The sequence below is a fragment of the Artemia sp. Qi Xiang Cuo genome, chromosome 13 (assembly GCF_049724085.1).
Source record: "Artemia sp. Qi Xiang Cuo chromosome 13, ASM4972408v1, whole genome shotgun sequence".
NCBI lineage: Eukaryota > Metazoa > Arthropoda > Branchiopoda > Anostraca > Artemiidae > Artemia > Artemia sp. Qi Xiang Cuo.
This window is the reverse complement of record NC_142806.1, coordinates 10,147,588-10,162,064: the sequence shown is the minus strand read 5'-3', so window position 1 is coordinate 10,162,064 and position 14,477 is coordinate 10,147,588. Positions and strand designations below refer to the sequence as shown.

The 14,477-nt window shown below is 33.2% G+C and overlaps 1 protein-coding gene across 4 annotated transcripts in view; it reads right to left on the bottom strand.

Annotated features, from left to right (window-relative positions):
* Positions 1–14,477, bottom strand: part of LOC148944929 (uncharacterized) — a 57,208-nt gene that overhangs the window by 37,715 nt on the left and 5,016 nt on the right. For 3 of the 4 annotated variants that reach the window (XM_089099317.1, XM_089099319.1, XM_089099320.1), the window contains exon 1: positions 1,776–1,900. The exons of the other annotated variant lie outside the window; for it this stretch is intronic. The gene's annotated coding sequence lies outside the window, so the exon portion shown is untranslated. Of the gene's footprint in view, positions 1–1,775; positions 1,901–14,477 lie in introns of those variants that run through there. 4 annotated transcript variants of the gene reach the window in all.

The window sequence follows — 14,477 nt, the reverse complement described above, 5'->3', positions numbered from 1 at the left end:
ATTTACCACAACTTTTCAAAAAAATCATAACATGTGTATGTTGGTAACTGTACAATTTTTTTTTTTTTTTTTTTACAAAATTCTGAGAAACATGAATTTATCTCTATTCTCTGTTTTAAAATAATCTATATTTTTAGTCAGACACCATCAATACCATCTACAAAAACCATATCAATAGACACATACTGTTAATTCAAGTTAAGTACAGTTAGGTTGGTTAGATGGCACTTTGGTGTTTGTTTATAAATGATTTTCAAGATTTAAGAGAATAGACACAAATATTTAGAAATGTGATAGAAAAATGGAAAAAGGGGGAAAAAGTGATGATATAGATTCTCCCCTCACAAAATATGATAACTAGGATTATTTTCCATGTTATAAAGTAAGAATTTTTTTCTTAACATGTTTCCTTATGTAGAGGACCAACCCTATGTTTATTCTGTTTTCTACTCATAATCATGAGTGAAGTTTCATTAAGAGTCTTACAGAAGCATTGTGATTCTACCTTGTTAATAACAAATTTAGCTAGGCTATATGAAAACCTTTTGCTGTGTTATAGCAAAGTGCAGGTGGAACTATGTAGTGATGCAATTTATGTGACTGAGTCACTTTTAGGTTTATGTGCGATAGTTTCCAGTAAGATTCTGGAAAATCTTGGTAAAACTAAAATAAAACTTTTGGTATAGGGAGGGGGTTATATTCACTGCAGAATTTTGTTGAAGTCCCTTGGGGTAACAAGGTTGGGGACAGCTTGGTAAAATTATAGACAAGCTACTTTTGCCATCTTGGAAAGAGATTATGAAGATAAAACTTTTATTAAAGAATCCCAGGCCAAAAACATATGAAACGAATGTATTGCCAAGCTATATTAACCCTATTCTGGCTTCGGTAATTGTTTAGCCTTGGCCCCCTCATAAGGAGACATGTTAAGAAAACAATTCTTACTTTAAAATACGTATAATGATCCTAGTTCTTATATTATCCAAGGGGAGAACCTTTATCATCAAGTCTTTCCTCTAAAAATCTTCAAAAGAGAAAAAGTTTCCAAAAATCACCACGCTTTCAATTCAATGCTTTTTAAATTGCCGCTTTAAATTGCCACCTAATAAGTTCTTTTATAGATAGCGTTCATGCTGCTCTTTTTATTTTATTTTTAAATAGCAGTGGCGAAGGGCGAATAGCAGTGGCGAAGGGCAAATAGCAGTGGCGATGGGAGAATAGCAGTGGCGTAAATACAAAATATTAATAGCAGTGGTTAGGTTAGGTAATATAAAAATTTTTATAATATAATATAAAAAAAAATTTTATAAAATTTTTTAATAATTTGGTAATATAAAAAAATTTTTTGTTAATGGCATGATTTATAACAGAATTCACAATTTCTATAATCTCAATATACCACTACTTTTTCTTTAAACACGTTTTTTGACACACGTGTTATGCACGTGCTAAGCGCCATCTATAAAACAATTTATTTGGCTGCAGTTTACAGTGGCAATTTCAAAAGATTTAAGCATTGAATTAAGAGCGTTATGAGATTTGGAAACTTTCTCAGTTTGGAGGATTTCTAGAGGAAAGAATTGATGGTAAAGGTTCTCCCCTTAGATAATATAAGAACTAGAATCATAATACATATTCTAAAGTTAGAAGTGTTCTCTTAACATGTTTACATATGAGGGGGCCAAGGCTAAATAATTACCCTGAATTCTTTGTCTTCAAAATTTGCAATCTTGACAGGTCTTACCTATTGGAATTTTGACAAAACAGCATTATACCTTAATTTTCCATTTCTAGTTTTTCCTTTTGTCAGGTTCTAATTCTGAAAATGCAATTCCTGTTAATTGCCTTAAGTTTTAAGCCATATCAATGGTTTTTTTTATAAATCTAGGAAATATCTTTGTAGATCATTAGCTGCGTTCGTTTTCGCCGTTCTATGGAAATCAAATCTTCGGTTTTACAATTAAGCCGTTCGTTTTCGCCGTTCTATGAAATGTCTCGCTTATAAGCCGTTCTTTGAAATGCCGTTCTTCGTTCTTAACACCGTCGTTCTTAAAACGACGAACTGAGCCTCATACTCCGTTCAACAACTTTAGTTTTACTTTTGGGCGCCAAGTTTTAAAATAAAAAAAAACATGACAGAAAACAAGTTTATTGATATTTAATTTTGTAGATTTTGTTGATGGGGTCTTTCATCTAAAAAATGGTAGTGATTAGTTTTTCGTATAGGTGGCATAGTTTTAAAATCTTCAGAAAGTTCTGAAAGCATTTTTGGGATAAATTGCTTTCCAAACTTTCAAAAATTCCTTAGGGGTCACTTGGAAAAATCATGGGAGGAATTTCTAGATATCTTAGATTACAACTAATACTAAGAAACTCCAGCTAACCCCAGGTTTCAATACCCTTAGGAATATGTTCAATTGAACAAACGTCTTAAGCTAAAAATTTAGAAAGGACATTTGGCTGATTAAGTGTTAGGCTAAGTGCCACAACTATGAGTATTGTCCATATTATGGAGTAAAAAATATTTTCTTAACATGTGTCCCTATGTGGAGTCCATTATTTAGGATTGCACCCCCATTTCAACTAATCTAATATCTATGCCCATTCATAAGCATTCAAAAGCAAGAGTGCCCATTTGCACTCTATAGAATGGTGCAACAGTCACTCAACAGACACTTTCCTCTAGTAACTCTATTGCTTGTTTTGCTACATTCACAAGTATATTTTCCATTTTTGTTGTGCTGGTTGATTGAAATTTTATCTGTGACTTTGAAATTTTATCTGGCTAAGGAAAGCTCTTATAAGCCGTTTTTCAGTTAAAACGACGTTTTTAGAACGGCGAAATCAAACACAATTTAAGAGCAAAACCGAGAAAATCTTTTTAGTACTAAGAACGACGAACGGTGAAAACGAACACAGCTATTGTAACTTCATAAATTGGGCTTGTGTAAAGTTATAAAGCCAAGAATAGCCTAATTTTCTAGTGCTTTATTTAAGCAGAAGATAATTGGAGAAGGAGCCGGGACAGAGAGTCTGAGTGGAGAGACAGAGCTGGCATAAGCCTTTGGTAAATATTTCGCAGTTCATATTATTGACTTACAAATAAAGTAAACATACTACTTGATGCCTTTTTTTATGATCTTTCTACATATAACAATCATTTTTGTAGGAAATGAATTTTACCTCCCCCCTCCCCCCATATATACAAATGCAGGATATATATTTGCACATTGGGGGGGGTGGGGGTAAAGTTTATTTCTGATGCAAATGAGAAGAAAGTTTAAGCTTTGGTAAATATTTACCAAATCATATTATTGACTTAAAAATTTAGTAAATATACCACTCAATGCCTTTTTTTATGATCTTTACAAATGTAATAATCACTTCTATTGGAAATTCAAATTTAAGCCATTTTTGAGATCTTGAAATGACAAAAAATATAAAATATATAGGGTGTAAAAAGGCTTAAAACATCTGTTTTAAACTTACTGTTTCATAATAAAACCTTTTTTTAATCCACAAGCACCGACTTTCCATGATTAACTTGGATAAATAGGGCCTAAAAGTTGGAAAATTAATTTTTGTAATATTATGTCTTTTTCTTGGTAAAGTTCTATGAAATCATATTATTGAGTTAGGACTAAAGTGAATACACCATTTGATGCTTTTTTTATGCTGATTACGAATATAATAAGCAGTTCTATCGGAAATGAGTTTCAGCCCCCCCCCCCCCTATATAGGCCATTTCAGGGGTAGGTTAGGTTAGGTATAGCCGATATAGGGGGGGGCTGAAATTCATTTCCGATAGAAATGCTTATTATATTCGTAATCAGCATAAAAAAGGCATCGAATGGTGTATTCACTTTATTCCTAACTCAATAATATGATTTTGTAGAACTTTACCTTTTTCTTTTTCCTTAACACTGTATGTTCAAGAATGTATTTTTAACAAAATGTTGAAAATATTAAATCTTAGCCAGAAGAAGGTTTAGCCACAAAAAAGTGGTAGATGTTAGGTTACAGGCTCAAAAATGGCTTAAATTTGAATTTACAATAGAAATGATTATTATATTTGTAAAGAGCACAAAAAAAGGCATCAGGTTGTATATTCTCTTATTTGTTAGTCAATAATATGACTTGGTAAATATTTACCTAAATTTTTTTTTTACAGTCAGGTTCACAAGTAGATTATTAATTTGAATAGTCAACTATCTAAAGTGCTACCTATTTTTGATTAACAATAGCTAACTGTAGAGTCGTTCGTTTGCACAAATGCTAAGTTCAGACACAAAGGATTTTTACCAAAACCTTAAAGGGTAAAATGATATTAAGGGGCATATCGTGTCAAAACTCTGCAAGTTTTTGTTGCAGAGTTTTTGGAAAAGTTTACTGTTTTTCTCAAATTTTGAATCGCTTTGCCTCTATGTGAAGAAGCGAATTGGGTCAAAACTTGACAAATTTTTATTGCTGAGCTTTTGAAAAATTTCACTGTTTTTCCCAAATTTTGACCCAATTTACCCATCGACACTGGGGTAAATTGGGCAAAACCTCCCAAATTTTCATAGCTAGTTAAACAAAAATTTTTCATGAATTCTAAAAATTCACCAACGATACTTTCCTGCCTTTTCCTCGGACACTTGTATATTTCTGTATGCTTCATTTGTTGAAACATCCAGAGTTAGCAATAGCAATGTTCTCCTCCTACAAGTTCTTGAACGAAAAACCAATCAAGATCATATTCATAATTAAAATGTAAAGCATCTTAACTATATCCCTGTAAACACTTCCTATTTGGAACTCTGTCACTTAACACTAAGAACTGAATTAAGTGATCCTCTAGCAATATCAAAAGGTTCGGCCGTGATTACATGTCATTTTCGACCCATTGCTGTTTAATAGCAAGATGTCTAATAGAAAAATAGTATCCGTTTGTCCCAATATTGACTGCTATGTTGCTACTCTTGGTCCAAGACAACTGGGCAATGGAATGGACTATTACAAATGTCGTTTATCAATGTCGTGCTATGGGTTTGGAAGTTGGTTTGCTAAGCTGTTTTGCTCTGCACTATCCTTGGCTAAAAATATATTATACCGGCTGCGAAAGATTTTTCATCCTCTACGCTATAAGATTAGGGCTCCTACAAGAATTAAAAAAAAAATTGTTTCGGAAAATCTTAGGTCCAGTGCACTAACCCTTAGTGAACAATTGAAATCTTGACAAAACGGAAAAGGTTGAGAAACAGTGCAAAACTCATCAGTATCTACTCAGGTCAGTAACGAAAGACATCACTCTTGTCAAAGGAAAGAAACAAAAACCACAATAAGAAGAAGAAGCCCAAGGAAGAGAATTATTAAATCAAAACAGGATTTCTTTTCCGAGACTGAACAATGGTATATCTAGCGCACAAGGATTCCCATCCTTCAATCGCTTCATCTTTAAACCTATGCTATGCAGAAAATATTGATAATAGTGTAAAAAATGGTTACTATGAACAATTATATCCACAACAACCGCTCTCCAATTTTATCCACTTTCAAATTTATTCCAATGAAGACTAATTTATGGATAAGTCGTCAACATTTATAGATTTACATGCGATAGTCAAGAAATCCGACAATACGATGCCAATTCTTGCCGATGGAATATCCTATGAAAATTGTTTATTGCATAATTTATTTCGACAAAACAGTGTCTACTTAAATGGAGCATTGGTGAGCACTAGCAACAATCTCTCAAATTATACGAGCAATATACAGTTCATGTTGATGACTTCATAGTCATACAAGGAATTGAGAGGTGCCTCCAATGGATATGAATATATTACAGATACTGATAGTACAGATGCACTTACAAATGAGACAACTAGTGAATTACATCCTGTTGGGAAAATAAATCATGAGATATTTAATATACCCCAATGGCCACCACCGAATATTAAAGTGGATATAAAATTTACGCTTGCTCCATCCAATTTCATTTTAAGAAAGGACGTTCCTGCCAATCCTGACGTAACTCTCTCTCTCCCCTCGGCAATATTTCATTCGGCAATATTTCACGAAAGCAGCAGGTTATGAGTTCCGTTGCTTTGGCAGTGAAAAAACTGAGAGCTAATGGAAATAATATTAAAAACTTGTTACTCATACAATTACCAATCAACGTCATATTGCCACGGGCTCATGCACCTTCACAGACTCATCCTTTATCAATGGTGAAATTCCATCAAAATTAGCATTGGCATTTGTAAAAAGTGCTAGTGCAATAGGATTGTCGACAGGTTGCCCACATAAATTTGGGATGTTTGGGCTTTCATATTTTGTATGTGAAGTAAATGGTATCCTACTCTGCAATCTATCTTTTGATAAATCCTATAAGACACTGTATGAGTTGACAATACAATTCCTAGATCGAGATTCACAACTATTGTAAAATGGTATGACCGAAGAAATGTTCGCTAAAACACATGGTAGCATTGTACTGGACTTGTCTGGCACTCAAGATATGAGTATAGTCCGAACGGGGAGCGTGCGTTTAGAGTGCACATTTGCCGACCCATTACCAGAGAGTATTGCACTAATCTCGGGAAATTAATTTGAAACCTATTGGGAAATCACTCCCGAAGGCAGTGTTCTACTAGACCTCGCACCATAAATACAAGTCAAATGATCAGTGTATTTAATATAGATCCCTACTTGTCCAAATACAGATCCTATTGTATACCATCGGACTTCCTTGAAAAGATTCAAAGTACAAACAATACCATTATCATTGTTAATAACAGACCATCGAATGTAAAGACAGATCATTGGTTTTGCATCTTTCAAACAACGAAGACTATTGAATTTTTTAATCCTCTTGGCCTATCATATGCATTCTACATTCCGCACGTTAACAACTATATTGAAAGCAGTGGAAAACTATTATTCAAAACCAGAAGAGAGTGCAGGATCTAACGACTAAAAGCTGCGATTTTCATCCGCTACTATATTTCGTTTTCAGATGTCGTGGTTATACTTACAAGCAGTTCCTCAGCATTTACGTAGACAATCCACGTCTGAACGACTTTATGGTGGAAAATATGCTCTCAGACCTGTATAATGTTTATTTTAGTGCCTTACGAATAAAGTGTTTTAAAAATGTATGTAAATTTGTTTATTAATAAAAAATAATGTATACACACAACAATGTCTTTATTCTCCAGTTTAGATTTCTTCATCTTTTTCTGGTGTGTATAGGCAAGTGTCGAGAACAGCTTTACAAATCTCTTCGACACAAGAATTACAGTCTTTAAGTTTTACTGCATATCCTCAGAGTAATTTACATGGATTGCATAATTTACACTTCTAATCATCCTCATCAATAATTGTACAATTCTCACATGATGACCAACTGCCAAGGGTATACATACATAGTGGACATGTATAGAAAATTTATTCCAGAGTTAACCCTCTCACAGCTAAAATGAAACTGATCTACGATTGATAAATTCGGAGAGAGAGAGAGAGGGAAAGAGAGGAATATATTTGTGACGTTACAAAACCTATTTTGAACAACATCTTTTCTCTCTTATGCAGGTAGAATTTAAGGCAGTGCATTCAAAAGTAAATCCACGATGTTATTTTGCTTTGTTTCAATTAATATATCAATAAATTGAGTAAATGCATTTGAGTCACGTCATAAAAGTTATATACAATAGTCCAATGATGGAGAATCATTTCTTATTATATTATCAAGTGTTCATTTAGAAAATATCTTCCTTTGAAGAGATAATTCCAGAAAACCATCATCTAGAATCAAACGTTTTTCCATAATCACAAGATTCAACATAATTCTCTCTTTCTCAAATTCATTCATTTTTTTTCAATCCTCACACTCTTTTTGAGGACTCTAAACTGATCAGGATTTGTTTTACTTCAAGAATATTCGCTAAACTACATAACAAAATATTACAAGAAGAAAAAGAACATTTTTGAATTCAAATCATTTTTATTGTGTGTGTGTATAATTACAACAATAATATATAAATTACGCATACAATTACTGATATAGGTTATTCTCCTCAATATGTTTCACTGTTGCATTTAAAGCAGTTTGAATTCTATGTACGTGCACTATATCAACTTTCGCCGCGAAGCATAATTGTTCCTCCAATTTAAATTAACTCAATGATATTACGTATCTTGCATACACATCATCCCATTCAATACATAGTCGAGATCCTCTTATAATTTCTACTGCTATGTTTGGTACTCTTGTCATTGTGTCATTGCTGCTGCTACCAGCTCCACTATCAACTTCTATTAGTGTAAACATACCACTTATTATTGCAAATATATATCTTAGCAAATAATAAACGAGTATAAACAATCTGTTCTCTCTCTGAATTTTCTTCTCTCACTAATATGATCTATACTGAAAATCCATCCTTATATTAGTTGTGGTTACTATGAGCGGTTGTTAAGGCCTCTTGTTTAGTTTTAGTGCTCCATATTTGGACTCCCTTTATCGTCATAAGGCTATTTTTATATCTACTTTTGTCGATCTATTTTTAGATCTACCAATTGTCTTCCATATAAGGACCCTCCTCTGGACTGCCTACCCTTTTACTACTAATGAAAACCCCCACAACCCTCAGAAAAAAGGGTTGTAGCTTATGTCATGGGGGATATAAGCTTTTTTATAGAAAGGGTGGTAGTATAAACTTAAGAGGGGGCTCCCTACCCCATATATCCCTCAGAGCAAGGGTTGTAATTTACGCCCTGGGGGAATATAAGGTTTTTATAGAAATGGGGGTCGCATAAACTTCAAAGACGGCTCAATGGATTGGTAATCAGAAGTTATAGTGCACTTTTTAAGAGTCAAAGTGATCAGACGGCAAATATCCCCCCCCCCGCCCACACAAACGTCATATTTTCCCGAAACGTATCTGATAGAAATTTTAAGATGGCCATATGTTGTCGTTGAAGCTTCGAAAACAGCTGTGTCGGTTGATAATTGAAAGGACTAGTGCCCTCTTTAATAGTCATAAAATATTGGAGGGCAACCATCACCCTCCCCCCCCCCGCCCATAGTTTTCCCAAACACTTCCACTCAAAATGTTGCGATAGTTATTTAGCCTGACGTCGTTTAAAAGTCCAGAAATGATATCTATGAGAATGACAACCCCGTCACAGTCGTCAGGGAAAGGGTTGTGAGGTATGCCCCGACGGCATTTAAGGTTTTTATGAAAAAAGGGGTCGTATAAACTTCGGAAGAAGGCTTATTGAATTGGAAATCGGAATTTGAATATGGCGAAAATAAGGGCGAAAACTATGGGCGATATACGTCGAACTTCTCTTTACCCAAGACACATTCGATTGAAATTGGGAGATAACCATTTTGTAGCTAATAGTCCAAAGAGAATATAACAATGTCTTCAGTAATCAAGTATAAGAAATATTTAAGCGAACGTTGAACTTCGTTGAACAAATTTCGTTGAAATTCCCGATAATAATTTAAAGGGCTATTGCACTCTTTAATAGTAAAAAAATATTGGAGGGCAACCAATACATCATTTGCCCAAACACTTCCAGTCGAAATGTTGATATATTTATTTAGCTTGACTTCGTTTAAAAGTGCAGAAATGATATCTATGAGAATGACAACCCCCTCACAGTCCTCAGGGAAAGGGTGGTGAGGTATGCCCCGAGGTCATTTAAGATTTTTATGGAAACGGTTGTCGTACAAACTTCGGAAGAAGACTCATTGGATTGGAAACCAGAAGTTGAACAGCCATTTTAAGAGTCAAATATATTGGAGGGCAGCCATACCCCCACGTCGTATTTTCCCCAAATGCATCCATAGAAATTTTAAGATAGCCATTTGTCCGAAAATAGCCCAAAGATCGCATAACACGGTTGAAAGTCTAAGCTGCGGATTTGTTTGACAATTCAAAATTTTTGTACACATTTATATGTGTGATGGACTGGCTCGTGTACATATTAGAGACATCTGCACGGTTTTAAAGGGCTCAGACGCCACCGGTGTCTCCTTTAGGCCCACATACACCTCGACTTTACGCTTGTTTCCCATAGTCTCTTATATGTTGGGTATAATTATGAACTTATATACCCGTAGAAAATATAGTGCTTTGAATAAAATAGCTTAAACTTTCAACCTAGAGCTTTTTGAACTAAATGTGATGTTCTACAAAATTCAAAAGTTTGAATTTAACCGTATAATAAGAAGTATGCTACTGTTAATGAATGGGTTCACGACACTGAAAGTTCAAGTGCCTGGCAGAGATTACAGAGGCCTTGTTACATTAAAAAAAAACTTAATTGTAGTTCGAGGTAGTGTTCGGCGATATTTTGACTAATAGATATATCGATATTTATACTTTCGATATTCAATATATCCTTATCGATATTTCGCATCAGTTTTTTGGTATCTAGTGGTTTTGCTGAAGTTCAGTAATGCAAATGGTAAATAAACGATATTTTGTATAACTTTTTTTTTTCAAAATTCAAATAATATAAAATCAAATAATAAAAATAAATTTCGATTACATAAATGAATATAATAAAACCCAGATTTGGAATTATTCGGCTCAGTAAATGAGAAAAATAAACTACTTGCTATTCAAAACAGAAGCATGTCAATGCTTCTCTCTCGGGACCTATTTTGATATTGTTGGTGTTATATGCAGTTTTGTTTTGTTAGCATTATATGGAGATTTGTATGTTGTTTTTCTTGTGACCCATTTATTAATAAAAAAAAAAAAGTTTTTTCCTGAGAATCGGTTCCCCTGTTCAGTGATTATCTGACCAGCATTGAAAAAAACTTTCAGAAGGGACACTGGTAGTGGGCAACGACATGAAGTTCATTGCAACTTCGTACAGGTGTTTTTGGGACCCCATGACACGAGACTTCCACCACTTGAGTGTACAAGTTTCTCTTGAAACTGTTGGCTCCCTGTTGAAAGTTTGCAGAGCAATCATGTATTCGGCTGCTGTTGAAGCATGTCCTGTACTGACTATAAGGAGTTCCTCGTCTGAACCCCACAAACTGGCTTGATTCTGATATGACTGCATCGCATGGTACTTGTATCTTCTGATCGAGATTCAGCAGCCATTAAGGCCAAATTTATCGGGTTGGCAATTTTGCTTTCAACTTGTAGAAGATCGTCAGGTGAAATATACATTTTCTTGGAACGCAGGTCAAGATATGTGGCAACTGTGACTTGTTTGACCTGACCAAGGCTTATAAACCTACAATGCATTTTATTCAGCAAAGCCTTTCGAAGCTCATAAGCCACATCTGAGAATCCACCAAAATCTACCTGAACTAGGTGGCGTCTCAAAATCTTAGACAAGATCAAGACTTTCGAGATGGGGGATAGCTTTTGTAAGAGAGCTCAATAGTTGCCTCTTCAAAGGGTGTAAGCACCGCAATCGCGTTTGAAATAACACCCCACTCACTGTCAGTCAATATGAGGTCCACTTTACATAGAAGGCCAAGCGAGCTTGTTACCGACTCTTTCAAATCTTGTATACTACACAACATAGTGAGACGCGAATTCCATCAATTGGTCATATCAGGTATTAGTTTTTTTGTACAAACATTGTCAACAGAGATTTAAACTCTGCCGCAAATTTGTCGGTAGCTACAACACTACGTCTGAAAAAGCTGACAATATTTCTAGCCTTTTGGACGAGAGGCGTGCTTTGCAGATAAATCAAATTTAGAGTATCTGCAAAGCACAAACCATTTGTTCATTCTGTACCTACTTGGGATGCAGCATCCTTTACGGCCCGAACTACATTTGCTCCAATATTAGTTACTACAGCAACAACCTTTTCCTTGATCCCCCACTCAGCGGCAATATATATATATATATATATATATATATATATATATATATATATATATATATATATATATATATATATATATATATATATATATATATATATATATATATATATATATATATATATATATATATATATATATATAGATATATATATATATATATATATAGATATATATAGATATATATATATATATATATATATATATATATATATATATATATATATATATATATATATATATATATATATATATATATATATATATATATATATATATATATATATATATATATATATATATATATATATATATATATATATATATATATATATATATATATATATATATATATATATATATATATATATATATATATATATATATATATATATATATATATATATATATATATATATATATATATATATATATATATATATATATATATATATATATATATAGTTACAATTAAACTAGATACCTTGCCTTAATTTATCTTTGATAGATACATAATTTTTCTGTTTGATCGGCTAGTTTAGCTTTGATAACATTCAAAATCTTAAGTTTTCACTATAACATCATTTGTTGCGAACTTTTCATTTTCAGTTGGTAATAATTCACACGTATATGACTCGGGTGCCGGAAATGAATTCTTGCGAAAAAGAAACCAGGGTAAGATGTAAGATAAAGATAAGCAAAATCAATTATAGATGAAAGAATTCAAACCTGCAAAGAATCCCGAAGATGTATGCTGAAAATTTTAAGAATTTTATGTGGTGAATTTTTCGTTGGGAATATAGGGGTTAGAGACCCCTAAAAAATATCAGTTTCGATAATATGTTTCGATATCAATATTTGGTCCGATATATCGATATCAGATATCGTCCAACACTAGTTCGAGCCTTGTTTTTTTGCAATACGCTTGTCTTATCTATCAAAAGCAATATTCCGTGCTAGGATATAGGCTGTTTTCGGAAAAAAGCGTACCTTATGAATCAAATGTGCCTCAAATTTTTGTAATATAATCCTTTTGGCCTCGCTGAATGCTTATGACCTAATAGTGGAAAATGTTTCCAAAATGCACGATTGTGTCCGTGGCAATCCTGCGATCGTCTACTTTTTTAAATATAAATATTTCAAATTTAGAAATTAAGAATTTACCATGATATGCTCTTTTGGTCTGACGTTGGAAGTCGTTTTGACGTATTATCCTTGTTTAACGGAAATGTATGGGCATTTAGTTATCGCGCTGATAATAGCTGTCACCCTATATATGTAATAATATTGTTTGTTTTTTTTTGGTTTTTAATAAGATTTGAAAAGATTGATGATTTCGGGAGAATTTAGGAAAGAACGAGTTTTATTGGGGCAAGACAGATAATCTCTATAAAATCCCCAAAAATTCCTTGGGCATTGGAAGTACTAATTTATATCCTCATTTTTATCTATGATCTATTTTCTTTTTCAGATAAAAACAAAATTAAAGCTGGTGATTCAAAATCATTACGACACCTCCGACGCCTACTGCCAAAACTGCCTTATGATGAAGGCAACTTAGGCTTGAATAATAAAAATAAATTGGATATTGTTGAAAAGCCGATTTTTGGAAGTGTTAGTGGAAGTAGTGACGGAAAGTCGTCCACCGCTGTAACTTCACAGAGTTAAGATTATTTTAGAAATTTGGCTGTTCGTTAGTGATTCAGTTCATTTTTTTAGTTTGGTTTCATATGTCTTGTGCTATAAAGAGGTACGGCCCTGAAGTCAGACTCTCCGCTCCGCTTTATTGGTTTCAATAATCATATTTTCATTATTTTTCATTTAGCTATTTCATATACTGTAGAATATTATTGGCATAATTTCGGTTTGACTCCTTGAAATTAACTGGTTCTTTTTACAGATTCTCTTGCCTCCTCCCCCCCCCCCCCCATAGTTCAGACCTAGTTACGCTTTTGAGTATAACTTGGCTTGAGTATAACCAGCAAATTTATTTTAGTTTCCTGGTAATTGAGATTGAAACTTAGACCCGCATAGCTTATATACTTTCCTAACAAGATCAAACACCTTACTATGTAATGTAATAGACGCCTTTGCTATTTCCTTTCATCCATCAACTGTGTTTAGTGTAAATCGTAGTCAAATATTGTTTTTGTTATAAAGACACATTTTGTTTATTTTTTGAGAGTCTAATACATGACGCAGAAAGATGAGAAAAGCATAAGCTAAAAAGTATATTAGCTTGGAATACAAAGCTACCTGTAATTGAAGGTAAAACTTTTAAATCCGAATTAAGATTTGAGAACTATAATGTGCTCTTAAAAATTTTTTTTATTAACGTGAAATAATGGAATAGATAAGGAAGTCTTTAATATTGTTATACTTTTGATAACCTAACAGTCACTTTTAAGTCATCAATTAGTTGGGTTTTGTTTTACCTGGCAAGTCAGAATTATTGTTTTGTTTTTTCTATTCCGTTTCCACATTTATTTTTCTTTTCTTCTTTTTGATGTTCTCTTTCAAAATCTTGCTCTCTTTGCAACGGATATTGTTTCATTTCATGAGCAATGGCCTCTTGATTTTTTTATAAATCCGTCTATATGTTTTTTTTTTGTGCGTGTCTTAATTA